Here is a 27,230-nt window from a genome sequence, read left to right as displayed (position 1 = left end):
CACATGTGCATCAAATTAGGTTTAGATGAGATGTGCAACATTAACAGCGGAGAGAGGCAGTTTGCATGCTGATGCCGTCACTGTGCATGCATCGCAATGAGTTGAATTATGCAAGCCGGCGGGCGGGCGGGCGCAGCGAATGTCACATTTCTGCAAATACCCAATCTCGGTATGTGCCAGACCGTGTTTGCACGCGGATATACATTTATTTACATACGCGATCGGCCCTCTCGGGATGTTGGAGCGAATCACGTTTGAAAGCTCTTCAATACGCAAATACCGAGTTTGATTGATTCTAAAAGGAAAAAAATATCTGCACGAGGACAGAGACAATTCCACAGATATTTCAATTAACCAATCTGCTTCCACGATATACTCCTTAAAAGAAATTTATTTAAGAGTATTCATTGAAAGAATTTTAATCCCATAAACTTTATCATCCTTACAATGAGCTCAAAACTGGAAATTTAAACCCTAAAATTTCATAAAAATTTAATTAGCATGATTTGTTTGGAGAATTTTTATATTTTGAATGATATTAAATTAGTTATTTCTCTCATACTTCCATTAACATAAAATCACTTGTCTTTAATTATTCCCTCAAAAATTGATTCAAAGTTTTGCTAATCTGTTGTAACACTATAAATAGAAAACTCAAATTAAGGCACGTTTTTATTTAATATACCTGCAGAATAAATGATTTATTTCCAGTGTCACTAATTAATTTGAATAAAAAGTTGCAGTTGGATCAAAGTTCAGTGAGACATAATGTAATGTGACTGATAGAATTTGTTCATTTGCACGCCCAATAGCCCTGAGCAGAACAAGTGAGGCATTTGCAAAAGGGAACACATAAAAGTTTCAATTTGCGATCGCACACCGTCAGTTTCCATCAGCCGGCCATTTCGTGCGGCGATCAGTTAATAATTGATTGCACTGCAAACACACTGGGTAGATAGATGCAGTTAAATTTAATCACACCCTGCACCGTGCACGGTAGTCGGTTGAATTCGTATTGTGTGTAACACATTCATGCAAAAGCAAACGAGCACTTGGTGTGTTTTAGAGTGCTTTGCCCATTATGGCAGGTCGCGTTGTTTGAGCTGCCTTTGATTGGAAATTGCCAGCAGAGCAATTTTTGTAGTACTAGAGCAAAAACTGCTGAAATTTGAACTCGAAAGCTAATCGAACAATGGTATGAATTGGTTATTCAAATAAGAGTTTTCATTTAGTTGAAAAAGTTTACAACAGAGCAGTGGAATTGAAGCTAACATGAAAAAAAGAAATCAGAAGAAAAAAATTATTTCGCATTTAACAGCTTCTGAAATTTAATTTGCATTATTCATATATTTGCCAAATGTACATTTCTACAACTATATAATGCAAAATGTATGCAAAATAAAAAAAAAACCAGAAGGAAGCCCAAATACAGATAACTGTCCGTAATTATTCAACTTCAGATTCACTGGATTCACTAGAGTTATTCAGGTCTCTTACTCAGTTAGGGTTATTGGGCTAAGACGGTATAAAATTTCTTACTGTTATGACGTTAATGGTAATTGTAAAAATTAAGAAATTTCTACCTATTTAATTTTTTTGACCAGATTAATAGATTTAAACTTTAGCGTTTTTAAATTTGCATAAATATTTTTTGCATAAATATAAGAAAGTTTTAATTTTAAACTGATTGCAATTGACTAACATGAATTTAAAAATAATGCAATATTAAGTAGATCCTTTTACTTCTGTTTTTTTTTTATATCTCAAAATATTTTTTAATTTAAATTAACGTGCACCATTGAAATTAAATTAGGCATATGCATGTTAAATTTTCTTAACACGAGAAATTCCTAACTAAATTTACTCAAAATTGGGATAAATGCAAAAACTAGAAATTAATTAACAGGTGGTTATCAAAAAACTGTTTGCTTAATTAACCATGTAAAATTTAGCTAAATATGAGTGTTTACAAATTAAGGCCATTTAACTATATATATGATTTTTTTTTACATAGCAAAGCTCTCTTGCATGGGAACTTTTTTGTAGGCCATTAATCCCAAATGCAGTTTTTTTTCCAAAGCTCTTTCCTCACCCACGCACCCACGCACAACAGCCCCTTCTATGTGCAGAGGAATTCCAGACATCAAACCAGTGATGAATCGCCGAAGCCCAATTCGCGCTGGTGGATGATTAATCGGCGGCGCGGTTTGGGAGCAAACACGCAATTAATGCCCACGAGAGACGCTTAACCCGAGGTTTACGGGTGCATAAACAGCGCGAGAGGGATGATGCGTATCGTTGAGCACATCCTCTCTCTCAAAATTATATTGCAATTTCATCGCGTAGTAATGAGCTTTTCTATGGGCGCCCATGAATGTATCTCAATATGTAAAACGGACGTGCAATAAAACTTTATGGGCTGCACATGCAAAACACGAAAACTTGATGTCGGCGATGCATGCGGCCGAGCTATTATTCCGGTGCGTTTGTTCCATTAGGCGAATTGCGCGGCGCCAATTAGCCGGCAATTATTGTGCTTCGCTTAAATTGCTGAATGGAAGCACACTTTTTGCAGCAGCTTTTTGTATAAAGTGAGCTTTTTGTGCCCCATTATGCATGCCAGATATTTATTTTTTGTATAAAATTTCAAATGTTTCCAACCTATAAGACAGATATTTATTGATTTATTTAAAGCTAACAATAACAAAAATCTTACAATTATCTCCGTTTTGAATTCTTCTTATATAAAAAAAAATCTTATTGAACTTATTTTTATATATAATTTATTTATATTTTTTAACAATAATTATTTTAGAGGTAATTAACTTGTTCTTGATAAATTTCAAATTTAGTAAATAAAATCTTTAAATTAATTGTTTAATAATAGTTAATTAAAATAATTGGATTAGTGACAAAAGTTGTGGTATGTGGTTATTTACTTTTGCAATTTAAACCATTTGAAACTTCTTTAAATTAGAGTAACCTTGGAAAATCTACTGTGAATTAACACTTTTGGTGTTTTCATTATTGAAATTTTAATTTATCAATACTCTTTAGGTATTTATCATAAATACAATCTATCTAATATGTTCAAAATTTAATTCGTTTAAAGTTTATTGAACAAATTACAAAAAACAAAAATGAATTTTGTAACTATTTTTATCTCAATTAAAAAGCGATTAACGGTCACATCTAGCGGAGCCATTAGTTAAAAGCGTCAGGTTACGCCTTCCAAACTCAACTAACTAAGAATGATGTGCACTTGAGATGAGATTAAAGACCAGCAGGCTGATGAATAAGTAATGATCAGCAGCCCGGGAATGCCGTCCGTCCATCCGCTCCTCCTTTTTTCACTTTTCTCATCAAATTAAGCGCGGTCGCCTTCAAAGAGAGCGTAAGTAAGTAGGCATGATGTAACTCTCTCTCACTTCTTGTGGACGGGCAAAAGAAATTTTCCATTCTATATACATCGAGTGTCCCGAAAAGTTTGTCCGTTTCTCTCGACCTGATTAATATTCAAAGTAAATTCCGTTGCGCTCCTCCTTTACATACACGAATAATAATTGGGTTAAAAAGTTACCGCGGCTCTTCTTTTCTTTTCTACTCGAAGAATGGCTGGGAATAAATTAACATCGTTATATTATTTCCAATTGATGCGACCTCCCAAGGGACGCATGGAAAACTCACACGCGCCATCCATTCTGAAACAAGCTATAATTGAAATATGCGGCTGCAATTAAACTTAATTGCCTTCCGTATAATTGTTATAATTGAAATTCATATAAACGCCGGTTTTAATCCAGCTTCATTTTGGCTAGCTCCGTTTTGATTGATTCCGTCACGTGTAATTGGACCCGGAGACAAGTCCGGTGCCAATTAGGGAACAGCAATTAAGCAAATTATCAAAATGTAGCTGTACCGAGAGAGTGCGCATCCGAGCATAATCAATTAGCGCCGCTCTTTGGATATGGCATTGCGCTGATTATTTATTACACATGCAGCGTCCATTTTCACAACGTGATGCTCCAGAGTGTGTTATTTTAATTAATTTATACCCCAATTTGCATCCCTCACGATCCTAACGACTGTGTTAATTCCGTTCGGAGCAAATAAACATGGCCGACGAGCACCGGTAATTAAAATTGCATCGTTGCTGATTGGATTCCGGTGTTGTTTTGGTTTGATTTGAAATCAGTAACGGAATTTCGGGAGGTCAAATTTCTCAGATTGCAATTCTGGCTATTCCTTTTCACCCTCCCATTATTTTGATCTCATTAGTTTTAGCAAAATTAAAATTTACAGTGTTGGTGCCATTTTATCCAGCAATCAAACAAAAGTATTATTTAAAATGCTTTTATGGAAATTCTTTAACAATTAGAGAAATAAACAATAATAATACAATAATAATACAACAATACTTTAAATAAATTTAAATTTACACACACCAGTAAAAAAATCAAAGAAGATATTTTTCAAAATCAGTTTTTCCATCGTGTAAAAAATTTAAATTTTCTTCCGCCGTAGATGGCTTGGATGGCTTGTAACGTTGTGAAAAAAATTAAACTCATCAAAAGTTTTAGATTCTTAGACTTGCAAGATAAAGTTTGTTTTGCATATCTGCTGCTGCGCACATAGAGAAACTGCGTCTGATATAAAATGCGATTAATTATTTAACGGACAATGAAAGTAGTTTTAAATAATTATAGATTTAATGGCACAATTCTAATTTCAATTTCGAGCGGTATTTAAAAAAAAAGTAATGCTTCAATGGGTTGCTGTTTGAATAGGAAAATTGCGAAAACTGTTGTATTTGTAATATTCCAAATGGATATATCAGTTTCACAATCAGTTAGTTGTTTACTTTGAAATTTATATTTACTTTTAATTGATTGATATTTGAAATGATTGGTTTTGCAGGAAAAATGATTTATAAATCCAAGCAATTTTGATTAAATAAAACATTTTAAAGTACTTGAATGATTAAAATTATCCAAAACTGCCATTTAAAATAAGCTAAAAGCATATTTTATCCAAAATAATAACTGCTGGAGGATATGTAAATTGTACATTATTAATTACACTGGCATAGTCGCTGATTGTGTTTACAAACAAACACAAGCAACAATAATTGTCGACCTTACTCAACGGAAGAGTGCCAAGTCGCCGCCCATTTCGTCGTCTTCTCAGTGCTCATACAGCGGAAGAGAGACGAAAATTCGCATCTTGTCGAAACGACCCTTGTCATGCAAGGCAAGTCGAGGCTGACAAATGGTCCTCATTGTTCGTCGGCGTGTAATAATAAAGAGAGACAAAGAATGCGACCCACAACAACAGCAATAACAGTAATGGCGACTGACTGAGATATCAAATAAACGCACACAGATCTAGCGTAAGGAGGGAGCAAAGCCGCGGCGGCATTTCCAACTCTTTGTACAACACAACACATACCCGGCCAGAGAGCTGCTGCGAAATTCCGCCCGCATGGCCGGAGAGCAAATAACTCGCGAAATAAACAAGCGTGCAGAGCGAGAGATCGTCCGCCGTAGCACGTATATTTCGGCAAATATTGTGTCGACATTAATAATCCGCTTGTGTTTGGAAAGGTCTTGTTTTCCTTGTTTCCATTTATATTTGCCCACTGCAACCTTTCAACTTTACTTTGACTCCATTCAGAGCAAAGAGTTTCTCTTTGAACTCTCGCCTATTTTATCAACAAAATAAATTTAAAAAAATGCGTATGCAAAAGGGTTTTCCAAATTGAAATTTAGAATGCAATTGAAACTAAAAAAGATGTGAAAAAGACCAGCCCAGTGGGGATTTGAACCCGTCTTGGTGGCCCCGCAGGTCTGTAGGTACCTTACAGCCTGAGAGTCCCACCGTGCAAGCTCATTACCCACTGGGCTGGCCGGTGCACCAAAGAATGTGCCCAAAAAATCGGCTTATCTACGGTGACAGGCCAAACAAGGTTCGCGCATCACAACAATGAAACATAACTTAGAGCAACAATCACAATTTGCTCTAGTTGTTGTGTTCCTTGTTGGCGAATTCAGAAATTCTTTTCGGCGCCTATTTAAATTATAAAATTCTGGCATATCACTTTACATATTATTTGCAGGTTGTGTAAAGAAAATACAGTTAAATTAAAACAATAATAATTAAAAAATATGCAAACAATATCGAGCCCTTGAAGGTCGTGTACTGAAAAAGCGTGCCCGTAAAATATAATTTTATTTCTTGTAATTTTATTCAATTTAATTTTTTTTAATTAAATACGCGTTTTTTTTAACAAGTAAACGTGATTTGGAATGCAATTGAACCTAAGAAAAGATGTGAAAAAGGCCAGCCCAGTTGGGTTTTGAACCCGGCTGGGTAGGGTATCGCAGGTCTGTCTACCGTACAGACCCAAGAGTCCTACTGTGCGCGCCTCCACCCACTGGGCTGGCCGCTGCTCCAAAGAATGTGCTGAAAAAAATCGGCTTATCAACATTGACAGGCCAAACAAGGTTCGCGCATCACAACAATGAAACATTACTTTGATTGTTGTTTGAGCAACAATCACAATTTTGCTCCACTTTGAGATCCTTGTTGGCGAATTTATAAATTCTTTTCGGTGGCTATTTAAATAATAATTCCGGCAAATCGCTTTCCATATTATTCGCAGGTTGTGTACAGAAAACACAGATTAATTAAAACAATAATTATTAAAAAATATGCAAACAATATCGAACCCTTGAAGGTCGTGTACTGAAAAAGCGTGCCCGAAAAATATAATTTTGTTTCTTGTAATTTTATTCAATTTAATTTTTTATAATTAAATACGCAAGTTTTTTAACAAGTAAACGTGATTTGGAATGCAATTGAAGCTAAGAAAAGATGTGAAAAAGACCAGCCCAGTGGGGATTTGAACCCGTCTTGGTGGCCCCGCAGGTCTGTAGGTACCTTACAGCCTGAGAGTCCCACCGTGCAAGCTCATTACCCACTGGGCTGGCCGGTGCACCAAAGAATGTGCCCAAAAAATCGGCTTATCTACGGTGACAGGCCAAACAAGGTTCGCGCATCACAACAATGAAACATAACTTAGAGCAACAATCACAATTTGCTCTAGTTGTTGTGTTCCTTGTTGGCGAATTCAGAAATTCTTTTCGGCGCCTATTTAAATTATAAAATTCAGGGAAATCACTTTACATATTATTTGCAGGTTGTGTAAAGAAAATACAGTTAAATTAAAACAATAATAGTTAAAAAAAATATGCAAACAATATCGAGCCCTTGAAGGTGGTGTACCGAAAAATATTAAATTTTATTTTGTAATTTTAGTTTTTGATTTGTTTTTAATTATGTACGTGGTTTTTCAGCATAATAAATTTTTATAATAAACTTTTTTAAATTTTTACTTGTAAATAAGAATAGCGTATTCTGATAATTTCTAAAATTTAAATAATTAAACTTCATTATATTTCGATCATGCAAACTCGCAAAGTTAACTGTGGAATTGCAATTGTTTGAAACCCGTCGGTTGCGGATGAGCATTGCAAATTCACAATTGCTTTGCTGCTTGCATTGCCATTTGTCGTTCGTGCAGTCAGAGTGCAATTTCCCGAGCTGTCCGATAACAAACACGATTTCTGCATTGCAAAGTTGGTCAGATTAGAGCTGAGCAAACAAACGCCCGGAGCGCGAGAGACGTACTTACTTAATCATGGTCGCGCACAAATTGCACGATATTCAGAGGAGACGAGCAATGACTCGCTTCTGGGAATGCACAATGAAGGCTCAAATTATTCTGCACTACATAACGTACAGAGAGCAGTAATAACAACAGATGGCCTTAATGCTGACGTTTGTTCCATCGCAGGAACAATAGTGGTGATTTGGGGCGAGTTGAGTGAGGCTTCTTCAACTATTTCAGTAGACAAGTTTTATTGTCTGGTGAGATCGTAAACATCATGAAAAATATATGATTTAATTTAACCTTCCGTTTTGATTTTTTAATTGGGCAATTGGTTAAATTTCTCGGGGATTTTTTCCTGTTATAATTTTTGAAAGTAGAGGAACCTTATTTTTTTCTATAAACCAGAGATGTGGGGGGGGGGGGGGGGGGGTAAACTTTCAGTCATGTGCTTATTATTTTGCAATTTTTCCAGATGCTAAAGTTAATAAATTTAATTCTACTGCCATTCGGCTTTAACCTTGCAGGAAAAGGCACAAACCCGAGAGAGGTGCCGGAGGAAGACAATATATTATTTTTTTTAGATGGACTCAAGCATAGAGCCAATTGGTTTCTGAGGAGAATCAACCCTGATGTCCTCCTGATCACGAGCATGACGCCTACCACTTAGAAACTATAGACTGGTAAATTTTCACTAAAATTTATTACAAATAATGAGAATTTTTGGTGCTCTTAAAAAATGTGTATTTTCAAATTATTTGGAAACGAGACAGGATCTGCGTCACGCGCAGCTCGCAGTATCCGTTATACTTGACCACAACATACAATTATTTAAAAACTGAAATAGTGGTCCTCTGACGCACTGTCGGAAATTCGGTCACCACTAGGAAAATTCTGTTTGGCGCTACCATTGAGAGCAAAAAATAATACAAGATTATTTTATCTACACAATGAAACTCAGCACAACGCTCATCTTGCCTCTTATCGTCAGCATAAATTAATATTGTTTGAATTTCATTTAACGGTATATTTATTATCAGCAGTTGAGAGCAGTTCCAATTATGATGGTTAAAACAGAGTGCAGTGCTCGCCAATCACCGCTGCATTCTTACACATCTGCTTGTATTTCTGATTGCCTGGGCTTGTTGGACGAAATCAGCCCAATTAAATGCCAGTTTGATCCCATCGACGGCCAAATTGTTGTTCGTTTTTCAATTCAGATTAAATTGTTAAAAGAAAAATGTTATTTAAATCTTTTGAAAATTCTATGAAAAGGCCAAAAACTGTTCCAAGTGTCCTCGATTTCCAACAGTTGCCACTCCAAAGGTAGTAGATTAAATTTGGATTTGAATTTTGTTTCCATAGAATAATATACTTTGAATATAGATGCAGTTCATAAGGTCGTTTTCTACTAGCAGTAAGTATACAGATAAACTATCATTCATTATTAAGAGATTAATTATTCAAAAGACGGATTTTTAAAGGAGAATAAGCTTATGACACATCATTGTTATTTTATAGCAAAATGTTGAGATTTAATTTTGTATACAGCGGTGCCAAAAGTACTTCCAATCTGTGGAAAATTATTCAACTTTGGGTTGTCAGACGGAGTAAAAAGTTCAGTTTTCAGCATTTAATTTAAAATTAATATAGAAAATAAAAGGACGAAATGATTTTTTTCTTCTATCCATCTCTTGTAATTTACAAGCCTGATATACGCATGTGGGAACCAAAGAGCACTGAAGAAATCAAGTGCGTCCTTGAGGAAGGACTGACAAGTACTAAAAACTTCCACATGCTTCCACGTATCACTAATTTAAACTCCGCAGCAAAGCAATTAATGGCAAAGAGCGGTGTTTGGATCTCTGGCTACAAACCAGCTTGCAGAAATGCACCTAACATGACGTACGAACTCTCCTTCTGCTCGCAAAAATTCTCAAAACCCTTCAACAAAACCCTCCTGCCGTGGTCACCACCGACCACTAACTTGATAGGCAAGAATATTTGCGTGAACCTAATTTTCCAATTCAATGCTTCAACCAAGTCTACCTCAGAATACGCTTTTCGAGAGGTGGACTGTGATATTGCAAAGGCAGTCATCGTGGTCGAACAGCTAAGGCCAATCCTTGGCAAGCCCATGCAATAAAATTTCATATTAATTAAGAAATAAGAGATTTAATGATTTTTCGTCGATCATTTATTTTAATAAAAAGCATCAAATTTTAAAAATCAAATCTTTGCTAAGAGAATAATAAAAAGACAAAAGGATATAATTTTAACTGACCCCAATAGACGACCTGCTAGAGTACAAAACCAGGAGCCCAGTTTCAATTTTCATGAAATCCACCTCAAGAGTTTGCTTTTAAACATAAAATTCTAATTATAATAAAATTGTCATTCAAGTTTAAGATGTACTTAAAATTATCAAAAAATTTGGAGATGTAAAGTAATAAAAAGTTCAATTTAGCCCGATTTTGATTATTGTGATATTGTTTTATAAAATTTGTCATTAATTCTAATTTGTAAATTTGAAGTTCTACAGAATCACTTAATAATATATATTTAAACTATTAAAAATTGGACGGAATCTTTCCTCGTTTTGTAGAAAATGTAAAATTTCAAAAATTACGTACAAAAGAAATTTAAAAATCTTACTGCAAACGCACATAATTTTGTATAAAAATAGTTTAGAATATTTGAGTTAGTGAAAACAATGCACTATGATTTTAAAATGCTGAGTCGTACTAGAGCTCACCGAATGAAACTAATCACTCCATTTGTTAGTTTTGAGGATCCAGAAAATTGTTTTCTATAGATTATGGAATAATTAAACAGCTAATTTTTGTCTGAAAGAGAATTTCAGCTTAAATCTACACTGAAACAGTAATTATTTTGTTTTCACTTATGTCTGGATGAGTTGTGTATGGGGCAAAGTTGCCCATGGTTGAACCCAATAAACTTTCCAATGCAACTAAAATCATTGTCTTAAAATTAATCTATGGCACTAAAATATGTCATAAATCATAAAAAACAGTGGTAATGCTTGCTTTTCTATAAAATTATAATTAAGAATAAAAAATGTTAATTAAGTACCATCAAAATCATGACAATATTTTTTGAACAAAAATAATACTACTTATTATATTAAAACTATTTCACTCCTTTCGCAACACCTGCGCCAAATCAGTAAAACCTGGAACCTTTGGAAGAGATTTGGGAACAATAAGTGTGCGTGGCCCAACTTTGCGTCGAACGCAGACAGACGACGCGCATCATTATTAGTAAGAAGAGGAATGATACTAATTAACATTAATCATTGTCATTATGTATTGGCAAGAAATAAGGATATTCTTTAAAAATGGGGATTATAAAGTTTGATAGACATTTATGGTTTTTATTTTGTAAATTTTTGGTACGTGGAAAATGATCTGCGTCAAGTGCAGCAGCTCGCAGCATCCGCTCTAAATGACCATAAAATGGCATATTTCCAAAAAAAAAATACAGTCCCTCTAACAAACTTTCAGCATTTTGGTCCCCACTGGATGATATTTACACAATAATGAATCTCAAAATCAGCACAACGCTCGTCTTGCCTTTTACCTTAAGCATGGCTGTAAGTGAAAATTTGAAATTTCTTTAATTTCGTTTAAAGGGATATCCTGAGCAGTTGAGAGCAGTTCCAATTATGATGGTTAAAACTGAGTGCAATGCTCGCCAATCACCGCTGCATACTTACACAGCTTCTTGCATTTCTGATTGCCTGGGCTTGTTGGACGAAATCAAGCCAATAAAGTGCCAGTTCAACCCCACCGACGGCCAAGTTGTGGTGCGTTTTTTATTATTCAATGCATAATTAATAAGTCAGTAAAGGAAAATTTTTGTATGTGTAACGCTTTTGAAATTCCATGAAAAGGCCAAAAACTGCTCCAAGTGTCCTCGATTTCCAGCAGTTGAAACTGCGAAGGTTATAGCGATCAAATTTGTTTTGAATTTTTTAAACTGATTCTTAATTTTTTGTTAGTTGCAATTCGTAAGAACATTCACTACTAATTGTAAGTACAAATTAACTATCATACATGATAAAAGGTCCACAAGGAAAATATTTTTCGGCACCTCATTTTGTTGTAAAGCATTATATAAATATATTTAAATTTAATTTTTCGTATACAGCGATGCCAAAAATCGTATCAATATGTGGAAAAAGATACAACATTGGTTTGACGGACGGAGTAAAAATTTAAAATTTAGAACATTTAATACAAAATTAATGTTAAATTAAAGGACGATTCAGATTTTTACTTCTATCCATCTCTTGTAATTTTCAAACCTGATATTCGCATGTGGGAGCCAAAAGGCATTGACGAAATCAAGTGCGTCCTTGAGGAAGGACTGACAAGTATTAATAACTTCTGCAGGCTTCAACGTATCATTAAATTAAAAATTTCCAGCAAAGCAATTAATGGCAAAGAGCGGTGTTTGGATCTCTGGCTATAAACCAACGTGCAGAAATGCACCTAACATGACATACGAACTCTCCTTCTGCTCGCAAAAATTCTCAAAACCCTTCAACAAAACCCTCCTGCCGTGGTCACCACCGACCACTAACTTGACGGGCAAGAACATTTGCGTGAACCTAATTTTCCAATACAATGCTACTACCAAGTCCACCTCAGGATACGCTTTTCGAGAGGTGGACTGTGATATTGCAAAGGCAGTAATCGTGCACGAATATCTATGGGCTGTATTTAGACCCGCGCAATAAAATAATCACGTTAAGCACTGAAATTCCATGATTTTCATTTCATATTAATTTATAATTGAACACTTAGAATTTTAACAATATTGAAAATTTAAAAAATCTTTCTTGACGGATTCTGAAAGCTTAGCTAACACATTATAACAATTGAATATTTCTGCATTTAAAACTTACATCAAAAATGACAATATTTGTTCCATAAAAATGGCGAAACTCCTTTTATCCCACTTATTTAATTCCTTTTGAACACCTGCGCCAAATCAGTAACCCTTTTTGACGAGGGGCGCCTGTTGGGAATGGCAAGTGCGCCGCGGCCCAACTTGGCATCAAACGCAGACAGACGGCGCGCAACATAATTGTCTGGTCGTTGATAACAAGAAAGAGCAGCGAGACTGGGTGAATAATAATTATCATTACATCATAGTCTGCTGCGCGTGTAAACACCACGTGCTTACAAATTGATGCATTATTTATGGGCGCTGCATGTTCGCGATTCCCTCGCAACAACAACATGCAAATAAGGCGAGAGAGCGACGAAAAACAATGGGAATTATGGTAAAATACAGAGTCTGTTTGTTGTTGGGGCCGCTGAATGGTCCGTCAGTTGGAAGCGACCCGCCATGGGAAAACTCGCTCCAGCATCTGTGTATGATTTTCCATCATCGTTTGTTCCCAGCAGGTCAAACGTTTGCACCGCAACCACTGCATCACAATTTGTAGGTTAGTGAATAAATTCAAACGATGAGAGCGAAAAGTGATGCGGTGAATACGTACAAAAGTACAGTTCACTTCAAACACACAATGGAGTGTTCAAATGTACAATGAAAACATGCATTAAATCGCGAGCTCATTCCACCGGAAAGTTCATCTAGTTTTCGTTCCTTTTCATAAAAAAAAATTATAAAATTATTACATTTTTTGTATTTCTTATAAATTAATTGCATATTATTAATTCAAATTTGAATACTTTACTAATTATTCCAATAAAGAGATTTAACTACAATGAAAAAAAAAATTTATAATAATTTGATTACACATAACCAAATAATTATTTTTTCCCATTGTAGTTAAATCTCTCTTGGTTTTTCGTCCCATTCATAAATACTAAATTAGATTTTTGTAATAAAAAATCTACAAATTTTACCGCAGCGGTTTATAAAAATTCAAAATTTCAGATAAAATCATTCAAAAAAATATGATGGAATAATTTGAATGATTTAGTTTTAAATGCTGACTATTTTATATAATCTCATTTGATTTTCTCATTCATTTGCATTTATTTAAAAAAAAACATTATATTAATTTTAAACAAATGATATAAATAAACACAAGTTTAAATGCAAGGATTTAAGATTTAATATTATATTAAGATATTTTTTCAATTAAAAATAATAAACCGTTCTTTGATGAATGCCTAGTTGAAGTTATGATGGGTTAATTTATCTTAAAAGGTTTAATTAAAAGAAAAATACGTTCTCTTAAAAAAGCTGTTGCAAGCCAACTTGAAAACTTGGCAGAGCCAGAGAGGTTAAACTTTCTGATAAATTATGCAAATGTCACTTGAACCGAGGGTCGCGCAGGGCAAACAAAGAACAAAGCGTCGCGTTAGTTAATTACCAGCAGAGGTATATGCGTGTGCCGTTTTGCGTATGAAATGCAGACACTCACAATTGTCGGCCAGAGAGGTCCTGCTCTTTAATTTGCCCGCAAACTGTAGATGTGCATGTAGAGAACGAGGGTTGCGGCCACGCCTATTGCAGATGCAAATTGAAACTGGCCAAACTCGGTATAATGTTCGGTGCCGTTTGGGGTGACCCTAGTGCGGTGCACCCTTGGTGGAATGAGGTCGACACGCGGTTGTACCCAATTTGAAAATTAAAAAAATATCGTCTTCTTCTCTGTGGAAAACGTTGTAATTCAGGTTGACAATGAACTTTCAAATAAAAATTTATTATTTAAATTTACAAGTTTATTTTCGTATAATGAAACTGTGTTTCTGAAAGTCACTAAAAATAGTATTCTGTATTTGTCAAATTTATACCTTCATACCTAATTTTTGAAACGATTCGTCCCACACCGATTTCCAACAATGATTGTCACCATTTTTTGCTTGAGAGCACGAAAAATTGGCAACAGTCTGTCTGATATTGCCGATGCCACTTATTCAGCCCGGCATTCCGTCACGATTGCTTCGGCGAACAATAAATGCACTGCTTGTATTTTCCTCATATTCATTCCTGAGAGTGCGCAAAGCAAGAATTATCAAAGTTATTATTCAGCGGAGTTGCGCAACCAGTGATTCTGTTCGTGTGTTTCTGCAGATGGTGGAGCGGAATACAAACTGGAATGTTTAGAAAGGCTCAAAAACTGGGTTATATTTTTATTTTTGTTTATTTGGTAAAATTTTTTCAAACATAATATTCTATACGTCCAATAATGCTTTAGATTTTGAAGATTTCGCAGAAATTAAAATTCGGTCTAATATAATTTTTAAAATTAAATTAATCTCACAATATTAGAATTTAATTAGGACTCTATTTAAAAAATTATTTTAATATTATTATTTTCTAGAAAAATAAAATTAAATTAATATTACAAAATTGTTTTGAGTAAAAAAGAAACTTAAAATATTTTTTTATGAAAAATTTTGTATCTGTAGAAAAAATAATTTTATTATTGATTTTTGTTCTAATACTTGTCAAAATGATTACACAGCTCATGAATTACGGCTTATTTATATAATATTATTTATAAGATTTTTATCACATATTTAAATTAAAAAAACAATTTAAGAGGTTTGATATTCAAAATTAATTTTTTGCGCCTCTCTTCTCCGATCTTGCTCTTTTGCAAATGCGAACTTGAAGAACACTCTCGCCGTCGTTGCCGCCGATAGGGCTGGCGAGGAGCTCCGGCAAGGAGAGCAACAACCTCGGCAAAGAGATCGAGAGTGTTGCGTCTGCCGCGAATAATAAATAAATCCACGCTTGGCGCGTAGGTTGGTGTATAAATTCACGTAACTTGCGCATATTATGTATAAAAAAAATACATAATAATGTACTCTGCACAGCCGGCGAGGTACGAGAAGAAGAAGTGTCCACCCAGGCAAGGTCAATTCAAGTTTACTTATTTGGAGCTGGCTTGGAGCAGCTAACTCGGAGCAGAGGGCGGAGGAAATTTTTCGAGGCAGATGTATGTAATCATCATCATCATCTGCTCCACACAAATTGCAGCTAACGCCCTGCACAACCACTTGCATCCATTTGTCATTTTCCACTCAGTTAACAACAAGGGATATTTCAATTGTTGATAAATCGTCATTGTTGGAGTTTCTTTATATTTTTTATCACAAAAATTAAATTGGAAAAATTAACGCCAAATTATAGTATGAATGGTTTGGAAACTTTTTTTTTACATAATTATATATTTAAGGTCAATTAACTTTAATTTAAAAATGGACTGTTTAATTAATTTCATAAATATTAAAATCAATATAATTTGCATCAGATTACAATTCTACAAAAAAAACATGGTTTGTTAGAAAATTAAATTTAATTGAAAATAAATTTCGTTCGTAAAATTTTCCATTGAATAACAATAATTGTATTCTGTATTTTGATTAAAAAAATAACAAGAATTAAAATAAGGAAACAAAATAAAATATTTCTTGGTTTTGCTTTCTCTGTTTTAGCATAGCTCTTAAATTAGTACAAATTCTGCTACTGCTTGTTTGCTTTACAGCCCACAATTCCCAAATTTATCTTTCAGAAAAAGCGCTCTCGGAAAATGCCAGACCATCGCGACTGGCCGGCCTGAAACACAATTAAACCAAATGGAAAAAGCCGGCTGGTTCGCCCGGCATGAGCAGAGCACCGCACAAGGGTCCTCGAATTGTGCGGTTTGCCAACCACGTGCATGACTGGGACTGTCAGACATATTTCCCAGCTCTTCAATAAGGAGCAACCGATCGCGTCCCATTTTTTTTTTTATCAATCAATTTTTTGCATCAAAATAACCCAGAACTGAAAAACGGAGCGATAAAATTCGCGGAATTTTCCACGTGTGCTGCCTCTTAATAATTCACGTTTTAATATTGTGAAAGTATCCACAAGTTATTCTAAACCGGCTCACCGGGGAGAAATAAAAAAGATTCACTGATGCTGGTTTATTATGCATGAAAACCGAACGAGCCCCGTGTTGTAAAACTGCGCAATTTTTATTTCCGAGTGCTTTTGTGATTTAGCACCCGCGCCAGTGGATTATTCCCCCGGCTTTAGCCGAATGCGCGTTTGATGATTCAAATGAGATCCCGGCAGTTGATGCGAAGTGAGGGTCCGAAAGCTGCGGTTTTCGTGTGGAATGCTCCATCAGCAGCAGCAGAGAAAGACTGATTTATTTTCCTCCTTTGTTGAGCGACACGGACGGATCCTGCGTGGGAAAAGACAGCTTTGGGAGGGGCTCCCTGCTGTTGGTCAATTAATTTGGTAATTATCTGTGTGTTGCTCTTAAAGGATTTCGGAATTGATTAATTCCGTTTGCGGAGAGCGTCGCTAATTCCCTTAATTTGTCTCTTTCAGCTGCCACATCAAGAAAAAGAAAATAAATAAAACTCAGCAAGAGCAATTTTTGCAGTCTCATTTCGATAATCAAATCTCTGCTGCAAATTAGTCTGGCCATTAATATGAAATGAACTTGTTATGGTTCGCATCACACTGGATAAAACTGGTTTTGTTAAATTATATATTTTTTTTTAATTTTAAATATTTTAAAACACACAAAAAATATAAAAAATGACCTAAAAATATAATTCAATTATTCAATTTATTTAAAAAACCGAGAAACTAGACCTGTTAAAAAATTAACTTAATTCAGGAAAGTATTAATTAATAATGCATCTTTAATTTCAGTATGTATTAAATATTTAAAATGCAAAGAGTTACAAGAACCGTGAAATTTTTAAAATATACTGATTGAAAGTAATTGTCACGGAACATTTTTTATATAATTGGAGGTAATTGAAACATGACACGCTAGAAACCAGTCAAAATGTGAATTAAACTATTTAATATTTTGGAATTTGCCATTAATTTTCATTAACAAATTTTCCTTTATTACTGATTTTCCTGCGCTCTTTTTCCCTGCGCTTTTCTTCCTTCTTATTATAAATAACCAGGAAAAAATTCTAAAATTTCAAAGCAATCGGAAATTCTATACCGGCCTTTTTCCCTCCCTCGGGAAATATAACCGTGATTTTTTGCTCTTAATCAAATTCGCTCTTCACTTTTCCACCGCTCAAATCCAGCTGAAAGGTCGTGACAACGTTTTCAGCCAAAAATCAGCCAACCCTTTTTCCGACGCCCGAGGCGCATCTTGGGACCAACAGGCGGCTCGCTCTGCTCCTCCTATATAAATACGTGTTCCCCGGAAAAGAACTGCCTGCCGGCTTGGCTGGCAAAACCCCAAAAAATTGCCGGCGTTCTGCTGTGACAGCTGTGCGGTTTGGAGAGAGAGAGCCTGCGGGCAGCGCTGCGCTGATGGACCCTGCTGGATTCAACTTTTATTCAATTACACGTGAAGCAAAAAGAGAGAGAGAAATGCGGCGGCGAGTGACCGATGAGCCGGCTGGCTTTCGCAGCGAAACCCTCGTAAATTTGCACGAAATGAATGGGCAAGAAGAGAACTTTTCCACCAGCGAATTGGTGTCCGAAGACGTCTCTTTCAGCACGTTTTTCTCTCCGCTTCCGCCGCCGGTGACATGTTCTGCCGCTTTTCCTTCTTCGTTCTTTTGTGCCGCGGGGCCACCAAGATCATTTCGCTCTGATTCGCTGCGCAATTTTCTTTTTCATTTCCATCTCACAATTGGAAGAGCAAGACTTTTAGACTGTTGCGCATTAAACAGATCTTAACAGCAGATACGAAAAAGAAATAGAAAGACTTGCCCAAACGTAATGAAAAATCAGAAAATTCCAAAGCTAAATCTCAAGATATAGCGGGTGTATCTCATTTTCGATAGAATTCACTTGTATTGGTTCAACATAAAACAAGATAATTTCTTATTCACGATGGTTAAATCACTCGACGGAATTAATTGAATTTTGGTTCTTGCTTCTTTTCATAACTGACATACCTTGTTGCTTTTTATCTTTAACGACGACCTTCAAGAAATTTTTAAATATTTATTTTAATTTCATTAAAATAGAAGTGTACAGTTAAAAATGGATATTGAATAAATATAAAATTTCTATTAAATTTCGTCACTCAACCACAAAATTTACCATAACGCTGAATTTTGTTTCTATAAATTTAATATATTTTTATTTAATATTATTCAACATAAATTATAAATCGGATGAAATCACGTTTTACAACATCAAATTTAAGATTTAAATTCAAAATTTTTGTATAGTGAACCACAATTTATATTTTTCTTCTTCTGAAAAAATAATATTATATTTGTTTTTTGGCAAACTCCAATTATTAAACAAAAATTTTACCTTATTTCTGTATTTTTTTTTATAGTTATCAGTGTGACAATAGTAACTTTTATGCAAGATTTGGCTTGAAAAGCTCTTAATTTATGCCCAAACAAAGCCAAAGTATTTATTTACAAAATATTTACAAATCTGACACATTCGCCGTACTCTGAAGAAAAATTAGACGTATCACGATTTCCCCACCTTTTTAGCTAAATTTTTAGCATCCCTTGAATGTTGAAAGCCAATTAGAGCGCAAGTAAAACAGAATCTCGCTCATTCATACTCGGCGGCCGCGGCGTCCTCGAGAGACAAGTGGCGGCGGCGGCGTTCAGTTGCTCGCTCGGTTTCACCCCCGGCAGTGATTAACCCTTTGGTCTGCGCGGTCGGCTCATTAGCCCACCTCAATTGGCCCCTTTTGTTCGCCGCACACGAAATTTCGCTCCGGGAGGGAGGAACATCCCTACCTGCTGGAAATGAGGCGAAATGCGCCCTGCTAAGCCTTTTTAGCGGGCCTGTCCATTACGTGCGACACGCCCTGAGAAAAAGCTCCGTTGGATTATCCCCGAAAGGCTCATTAGACGCTGACCTTTAATGATCATTAATATTCAGAATAAATTTACTAAAAATATGTTTCAGTTTTAAAACATAAATTTTTCCTGAAACGTTTCCGTGTTTAAAAAAATAGCTGCTAAAAATACATTCCCTGTGAATTTTTGTTCTGCGGCAAATCATTAATATTGGAATGGAAACGTTTTTTGCGCATTTAAAATATATATTCTCTTCTTTTGCAGAATGGCACGGATAATGGATCCATAACCGCGGCAAAGTACGTCGAGGAAAAGCGCCGTGATTGATAGGCTATCATGCACCTGCACCATTACCGCCCTGAAAGCCGACGGAAGGAGAAAGAGAAAGAATTCATCATGCGAGCCGTTTTGAATCCGACTGAAGTGAAATAGATTGCCGCGAGATATGTATAAAGTGTGCTCGGAATCAATTTACATGGAAATGTGCGCTGCGTGCAAAATGGGAGGCACAAAAAAAATGTAACAAAAAGTCTTGCCAGGCGATACGCATGACGGCGAACACCGAGATAAGCAAACTTCAATTAAAACCCAGTCAGTCAGGTTGTGTACGCACGCCACCGATTGTTACACATCAAGTGACAGAGCGGTCTGTTTAGATATACGAAAGGGATATGGATTGCGGTTTTGTACGGATATTGCTCACTGTCAGTGAATTGATATGAACCGTTATCATTTTAATTACTCGTTTTGAAATAATTTTTTTTTTTTTAAATATAAAAAATAATCTTTCAAAAGTAAACTAAATTTTTCAAACTTTTATCACTTTTAAATTTTATTTTTTTGTTCTAAAAATCAAATTTTAACAAGTAAAATCTTTTAAATTTTTTAACTCTGCTTTTTATTTTATCTTTTGCCTTAGAATATAAAAAATTAAAAAAATTTGTTTCTTCTGTTAATTTATTCAATATTTTATCCACGTCTTCATATAAATATTTTTATTTTTTTAATTCTCCACTGTTCTATCATTTTAAAGCTCATGAGCTCTTCTGATATTTTTTAAAATTAAATTTCACTTTAAATTTATACATTGTCAAACAGTTTAGTGTTTGTGTTCTCTTGTTTTGATAAACAATTACGATAATTTCAATTTACTTGTTCAACTTCGTTCCAAGTGCTAAATCCGTTTTTCAAATAGGACGCGTGAAAATTAAGCGGCCGCAATCAGTGCAGCAAACGTCCTGCAGCTGATTGATTAATTCGCAAACAAGCAACCGCCAGCCCGCTCTGTGTAGGCGAGAATAAATCGAGATTAATTCACAGCTCTGCACACATGTGTTGCGGTCGGTCATATTCAAATTAGAGTTGACGAATGGCAGTGTGTGTGTGCAAATCGCACCGTCCGGCAGATGCTTTCGGTCATAGTTGACGAGCACAAATTATGGCGCAATTCAAATAAGAACGTCTCTTCAAATTGCAGAGAGTCCTTTCGACTGCTCTTGCCAGACTCGCAGCATCAAAGTACTTACCGCTCACAAGTAGTCAAAGGGATCGAAACGTCTGTGGAGACGACCGTCGTCTGGAACAAAAGAAAAGCGGATTTTAAAAAATGAACGTGGAGAAGGAGATTACGAGCGAGGAAAAAATAAGCGGAAAATAACGTACGAACCGGGAAAGTGCAAAGTTCAAAGTTCGCCAATATTCTGCGCAAGTGATTCATGAAATGATGTGAAAATTAGCGCAGCAGTTACAGTTTAAACTCTGTATTATTTTAATGTTTTTTGAGCAACAATCACAATTTTGCTTCATTCTTTGAGATCCTTGTTAGCGAAATTAGAAATTCTTTTCGGCGCCTATTTAAATTATAAAATTCCGGCAAATCACTTTACATATAATTTGCAGGTTGTGTACAGAAAACACAGTTTAATTTAAACAATAATTATTAAAAAATATGCAAACAATATCAAACCCTTGAAGGTCGTGTACTGAAAAAGCGTGCCCGAAAAATTTAATTTTTTTTCTTGTAATTTTATTCAATTTAATTTTTTTAAATTAAATACGCAAGTTTTTTAACAAGTAAACGTGATTTGGAATGCAATTGAAGCTAAGAAAAGATGTGAAAAAGACCAGCCCAGTGGGGATTTGAACCCGTCTTGGTGGCCCCGCAGGTCTGTAGGTACCTTACAGCCTGAGAGTCCCACCGTGCAAGCTCATTACCCACTGGGCTGGCCGGTGCACCAAAGAATGTGCTGAAAAAATCGGCTTATGTACAGTGACAGGCCAAACAAGGTTCGCGCATCACAACAATGAAACATAACTTAGAGCAACAATCACAATTTGCTCTAGTTGTTGTGTTCCTTGTTGGCGAATTCAGAAATTCTTTTCGGCGCCTATTTAAATTATAAAATTCTGGCATATCACTTTACATATTATTTGCAGGTTGTGTAAAGAAAATACAGTTAAATTAAAACAATAATAATTAAAAAATATGCAAACAATATCGAGCCCTTGAAGGTCGTGTACTGAAAAATGCGTGCCCGTAAAATATAATTTTATTTCTTGTAATTTTATTCAATTTAATTTTTTTTAGTTGAATACGCAAGTTTTTTAACAAGTAAACGTGATTTGGAATGCAATTGAACCTAAGAAAAGATGTGAAAAAGGCCAGCCCAGTTGGGTTTTGAACCCGGCTGGGTAGGGTATCGCAGGTCTGTCTACCGTACAGACCCAAGAGTCCTACTGTGCGCGCCTCCACCCACTGGGCTGGCCGCTGCTCCAAGGAATGTGCTGAAAAAAATCGGCTTATCAACAGTGACAGGCCAAACAAGGTTCGTGCATCACAACAATGAAACATAACTTTGATTGTTTTAAATTATTTTTCACGAATTTCAATACGAAAAATCCGAAAAAATAAAATAAAATACTAGTCAACTTTCTTGAACTCTCAATATCTAAAAGCATATATATAATTATTTATAATTTGATTTATCCAGATTTATCATTTTAAAATTGGAACTGAGTTGCATAATTAAGAAATTAGCTTTGCACTGAAATTTTTTGAAGATTTTTTGATTCAATTAATTGTAAATTTTAAGCCAAAAGTCATTAAAATTAAATTCTAGCCTTATTCTTGTGGTAAATTCACAAAATTGATAATTATTAATTTTGGATGAGAAATTTTAAACTTAACTCAAATAGGAGGATTTTTTATTCTTATAAAAATGTGAATTTTTTTTTTCATTTTAGATTTTAGATACAAACACTTTTTTTAAGTTTGCTTGTTCAGATTAACTAAAAAAATCCATTATGCCTTTGTTAATAAACAAAATTCATAAAATTTCGTGGTCATTATAATTCATTATTTCGAGCTTCTAGAATCAATTTTGGGAATTCACATTAAAGGGGCTATAATCATAAACAATTTCTCTTTTCCAATAATCATATTACGATCCACCTAACTAAACGCAAACAAAAAGCAGTGACTTTTGATGGTAGTTTCGCGTGATTCGGTCGACATTTCGCAACGAGCACCGAATTTGTCTCATGCACATCAAGAAATCAGGCAAGAGCTCCTCCTTTTGTATCAAAACTTTTATTGCCCATTGCTCACAATCAGCCAGATTAATTCTGCGGCCGTTTCGTAACTGCGTGACCAAATTAATTGCGTCCACATCGTGGTTGCGGTCATGTCGCATTAATTAATCTGGCCAAAGCAGTCTATCTATTTGAACCACAAATATTTGGCTTGATCAAAGTTAACCTTTGGCACCGCTGGCGTTTCAACTAAACAAATTTATTTGAAATTACATTTGAAAATAAAAAAAATGAGTGGTTCCGTGCAAAGCCTTTCAAAAGAATAGCTGTAGGGAGGTTTATAAAAATGTATATATAAAAATTCGAATATATATCATTCCGTCTACAAAGAGGATTATTCAAAGACATCTGTTTATGGTGGGTCGGCTCAAAAATTTATATTCCCTCTCGAGAGGAGCTCAGCTTCTCGGAATGGGAGAAACAAAAAGCAGCCGAGAGAGAGAGAGAAGATAAATTACTAAAACTCGTTAGTCATGCAAGGTCGATTAGAGAACGTGGAAAACTCTCTCGCCTATTTTTTTTCTATCCGCATCTCTCACAACAATAAAAATTATTATTTATCCTCACCCGTTTACCGGTTTGATTTATTCCGGTGAAGAGAAACAAATCGGATCGAAGGAAGCAGTGCGGACGCGTCGATGAAAATGCTGCTTTTTGCGAGCGCCGAGTGCTGACTGACAAAAAATGAACGAACGCTCGAGTGGAATCGCTCTGTGTGCCATCTCGGCGAAATACTGTCTGCGCGCTTCCCTTTCGACGAGTCAGTCAGTCTAGCGGAGAGTGAAGTGCGTTGGAATAAGGGAAGTGGAGGAAGGAAGATCATTGAAACTTTTCAACAGGCTGGCTCGGAATTTATTTTTCGCCAAACCATCTGCGCGCTTGCTCGTTATTTTCGTCTTACACTTTTTCTGCTAATTGCACAACTTTTTGCAAATTCGTTACGAAAAGTTGAATTTACAAAAGGATCGTATGAACCGAAAATTAAGCTTGTTTGAGCGACGAAAGTTTACTGTATTGAGGAAAATTTATTATTTAGAATTCAACATATTTTTAGGGATTCCAAACGGAAATTGCACAATTTACATTTAAACTCTTAAAATTATTTTCTTTGAATCTTACTGGGTGAAGTAAAATTTTAATAATAGGCAACGGTTTGGTATGTTGAAATTTTAAAAAATTCTAAGGGGTAATTTTCCCATAAGAAATTCAAACTAATCAAATATCCTGTTCCCGAGAGAAGAGTTTTGAAACATGATTTAAATTACAAAATTTTATTAATTTTTAATCCTTGAGAGAAATAAATTTATTCAAATTATACATTTTATTAATTTATAAATTAAAATCCAAAATAAGAACAAACTGCATCATCCACAAACGCATTTGAAAGGTTTTCTGCTCAAATTTGTTTATAAACTTTAGTTTTTTCCTGATCACATTCAAATACTCACCATATTTTTTGTCTCAAACAATTTTACTCACTTGGCACAAATTAGCATTTCAAAAACGTTGTTACAAATACTAGGAACACCTTTTTTTCAATTTCCAACATACAAGAATTCCAATCAAATTAATCCTGCGGTTCATTTTCCTGGATGTTAATTCTCTTTTTGCGAATGATTGAAAAGCATCGAATTTTCAGTCGGCAGTTCAAAGCAGCATTAGCGACGTAGCGACCATTCGGCCGGCACACGCTCCATTAAAAGCACTTTCCATCTGTTTTAATGGCTGAAGAGGATAAAGGGCGCTGAATGGAAAGTGTACCAGCCAAAGGGACACAAATGCACACTACTTTTATGTGCCCACATTCGCAAAAATGCCCAAACGCACGCGGCTCAAAAAGTTTTTGTTTTGTTTGCTCGCACCGGCAGGACGCATAAAAGCGGCATCACTTTAGTCCGACATCCGCCACGTTTTGCAAATGGACAGGAAAAAACCTTTTTGCGCGAATAAATATGCCGGGCGCGTCTTTCGATTGCAACACACGGCAGAGGACCGCTCGCACTTTTGAAACAATAAAAGTAAAGAATGGGTGATACTTCTGGAGCTTTTACTGCGGGTACAAAATTTAGATTTGATGCATGACGCACCCTCTCGCCAAAGAAAAATGGAATATTATGGGGATATTCTCACTTCCAAAATTAAAATAACGCTAAATAACTTTTGAATTTTTCTTTCAAAATTACAATTTAAAAAAAAATTTACTATAGATTTATAATTACTTTTGTAATTTATTTCTCAATATCTGAATACTTTTAAACTGCGAGTCAGATTTTTCAGCGTGAGTTCCAACACACTTGGTTTGATATTTATATATTGACTGGAGGGCGTTGATAGAAAGAGTCTGTCTGGTGCAAAAGCTAGAGGCAGTTGAGAGCCAATACGTGCATATAAAAGCGGCCGGGACTCTGTCGGGACGGCGGGAATTGTATTTTTATTTTCATAATACGGAGAGGACCGGTGCCAGCGCCACTCTCGCTCGGTGATGGATATTTCAGCCGGCGTCTCAATTGGATTGCAGCGCACTAAAAGCAAAGCGCGCGCTCGTGTGCCCATACAAATGCGGTACATTATGCATGCGCCCCGTTTTTCTTACCTATATAGAAAGGCGCGAGTATGCAATTTGCTCGAATCGAATGGCGGAATGAGGAGGAAAGTTGGTGCGCGCCGCAGAAACTCAATTTCAAGAGGCATTTTGAACAGGGATTGAGGAAAGGCGAGCTTGAATGGCGACAAATGTTAAAAATAGATTGAATAAAAAAATGAAGCCTCAAAAGATTAAAAAAGCAGATCTCCATTTGCAAGATTGGAAAAGATACCAAAGGTGCGTGCGTCTATTTACGGTCACGGAAAGCAATTAAAAATAATCATGTACCTGCAAGAAAGAACATTTCCACTATATTTGGGCATCTGAAATATAAATGATGAATTTAAACAGTGAATTTTTATTTTAAAAACTATTTTATTTGCATTTTTCCTGTTTTAATAAAAAGGATGCGGTCAAAAATGAGTTTTTCATTTGCGCAAGTTCGACATGTTTATGTTGTAAGTCCCATATTTATTTATTTATTGGTATCCCTGCTATTTTATTTTTTCCATTTAATATTAATTTTTAACGGAGCTCAAATTTGATTTTTTTTTTTTTAGCTTCTTTAATGTATGGGCAATAATAAAAAATCAGCTGTTAATTTGGGTTTTCTTTTAGCAACTGTATTTTTTTCTAATACCTTTTGATGTTTCTGATTTGATCGGTATAGTTTGTATTCAATTTGACAAAATAATACAACTTTAGTTTCTATACAAATTACAAGTTAGCGTGCGTCGACTGTGCCGATGAGAGATTTGCAAACTGTCCACGCAAACATGTATATAGAATATTGCAAAGATTCAATTTGCGAGCCTCTTCGGTGGCGGCAAAGAGGGTCGTTTCGCGCAGAGTGCTGCTTTGGCGCGGCACAAAAGCGGGGCGTGCTGGGCGGGCTGACCGTCACAGAGACTTGTGGTGTAATAATTAAGTGCAAAGAGAGGGTCTGCTTTGCGCATTACGTACTCACCGCGCACCGCCTATAAACGTATTCGCTGCGCGTCGCCTGCGGTTTCTTTGTGCGGTGCTTCGAGTCGGAACGATGGGTTTGTGATTTAATTCGCCGCCAACCGTATATATGCAAATTTATGACGTGCGGTCACCGAGTATGTGCACGTGATAGCAAAAGTAACAAGACCGAATTCCCACAAAATCAGTAACAAAGCTCATGATAAAAAATCAGAAGTTTCTTTGAACAAATAACAGCTAAAAATTTTCAATAAATTTAATAGAAAATGTAAAAAAAAAAATAATAATTTAATATAATCAGTATAAGTACTTATAATTTTAGAGGAATTATTGGAAAACTTAAGATATCAATCCTTTGCTGGAAGTTTTTGCTTTTTGCCTTCTAAATCATGCTTTCGATGGCAGCAAAAACGAGGAAAATAAACAGATCCAGCTTTATCAGTTTGTTCCCAGCTTCTGATCCCACAACGCCCTGTATCATGTTATGAAAGCGATTATATTGTATATTAAACATCCATCGTGTCATGTGATGCCAGTGAGCCGGATTTATCAAAATGTTCAACTGACTCGTATGCCAAAAAGCTGCAATAATGATCCACGATTCAGATTTCAAAGAGAAACTGAGTTGCTTCTCATACACGAAATCCGCTTCTTTTGTTCT

At 35.5% G+C, this 27,230-nt stretch overlaps 1 protein-coding gene across 4 annotated transcripts in view; it reads right to left on the bottom strand.

Moving 5' to 3' along the window:
- Positions 1-27,230, bottom strand: part of LOC132205602 (protein O-linked-mannose beta-1,2-N-acetylglucosaminyltransferase 1-like) — a 166,188-nt gene that overhangs the window by 122,176 nt on the left and 16,782 nt on the right. For 3 of the 4 annotated variants that reach the window (XM_059634751.1, XM_059634757.1, XM_059634754.1), the window contains exon 2: positions 20,955-21,004. The gene's annotated coding sequence lies outside the window, so the exon portion shown is untranslated. Of the gene's footprint in view, positions 1-20,954; positions 21,005-23,586; positions 23,717-27,230 lie in introns of those variants that run through there. The other variant, XM_059634752.1, reaches the window with a different exon arrangement.

This window comes from Neocloeon triangulifer, unplaced genomic scaffold (genome assembly GCF_031216515.1).
Source record: "Neocloeon triangulifer isolate White Clay Creek 2 clone unplaced genomic scaffold, ASM3121651v1 ptg000003l, whole genome shotgun sequence".
In the NCBI taxonomy this organism is placed as follows: domain Eukaryota; kingdom Metazoa; phylum Arthropoda; class Insecta; order Ephemeroptera; family Baetidae; genus Neocloeon; species Neocloeon triangulifer.
Note: the sequence above shows the minus strand (reverse complement) of the source record. Positions and strands in the feature narration are given on the sequence as shown.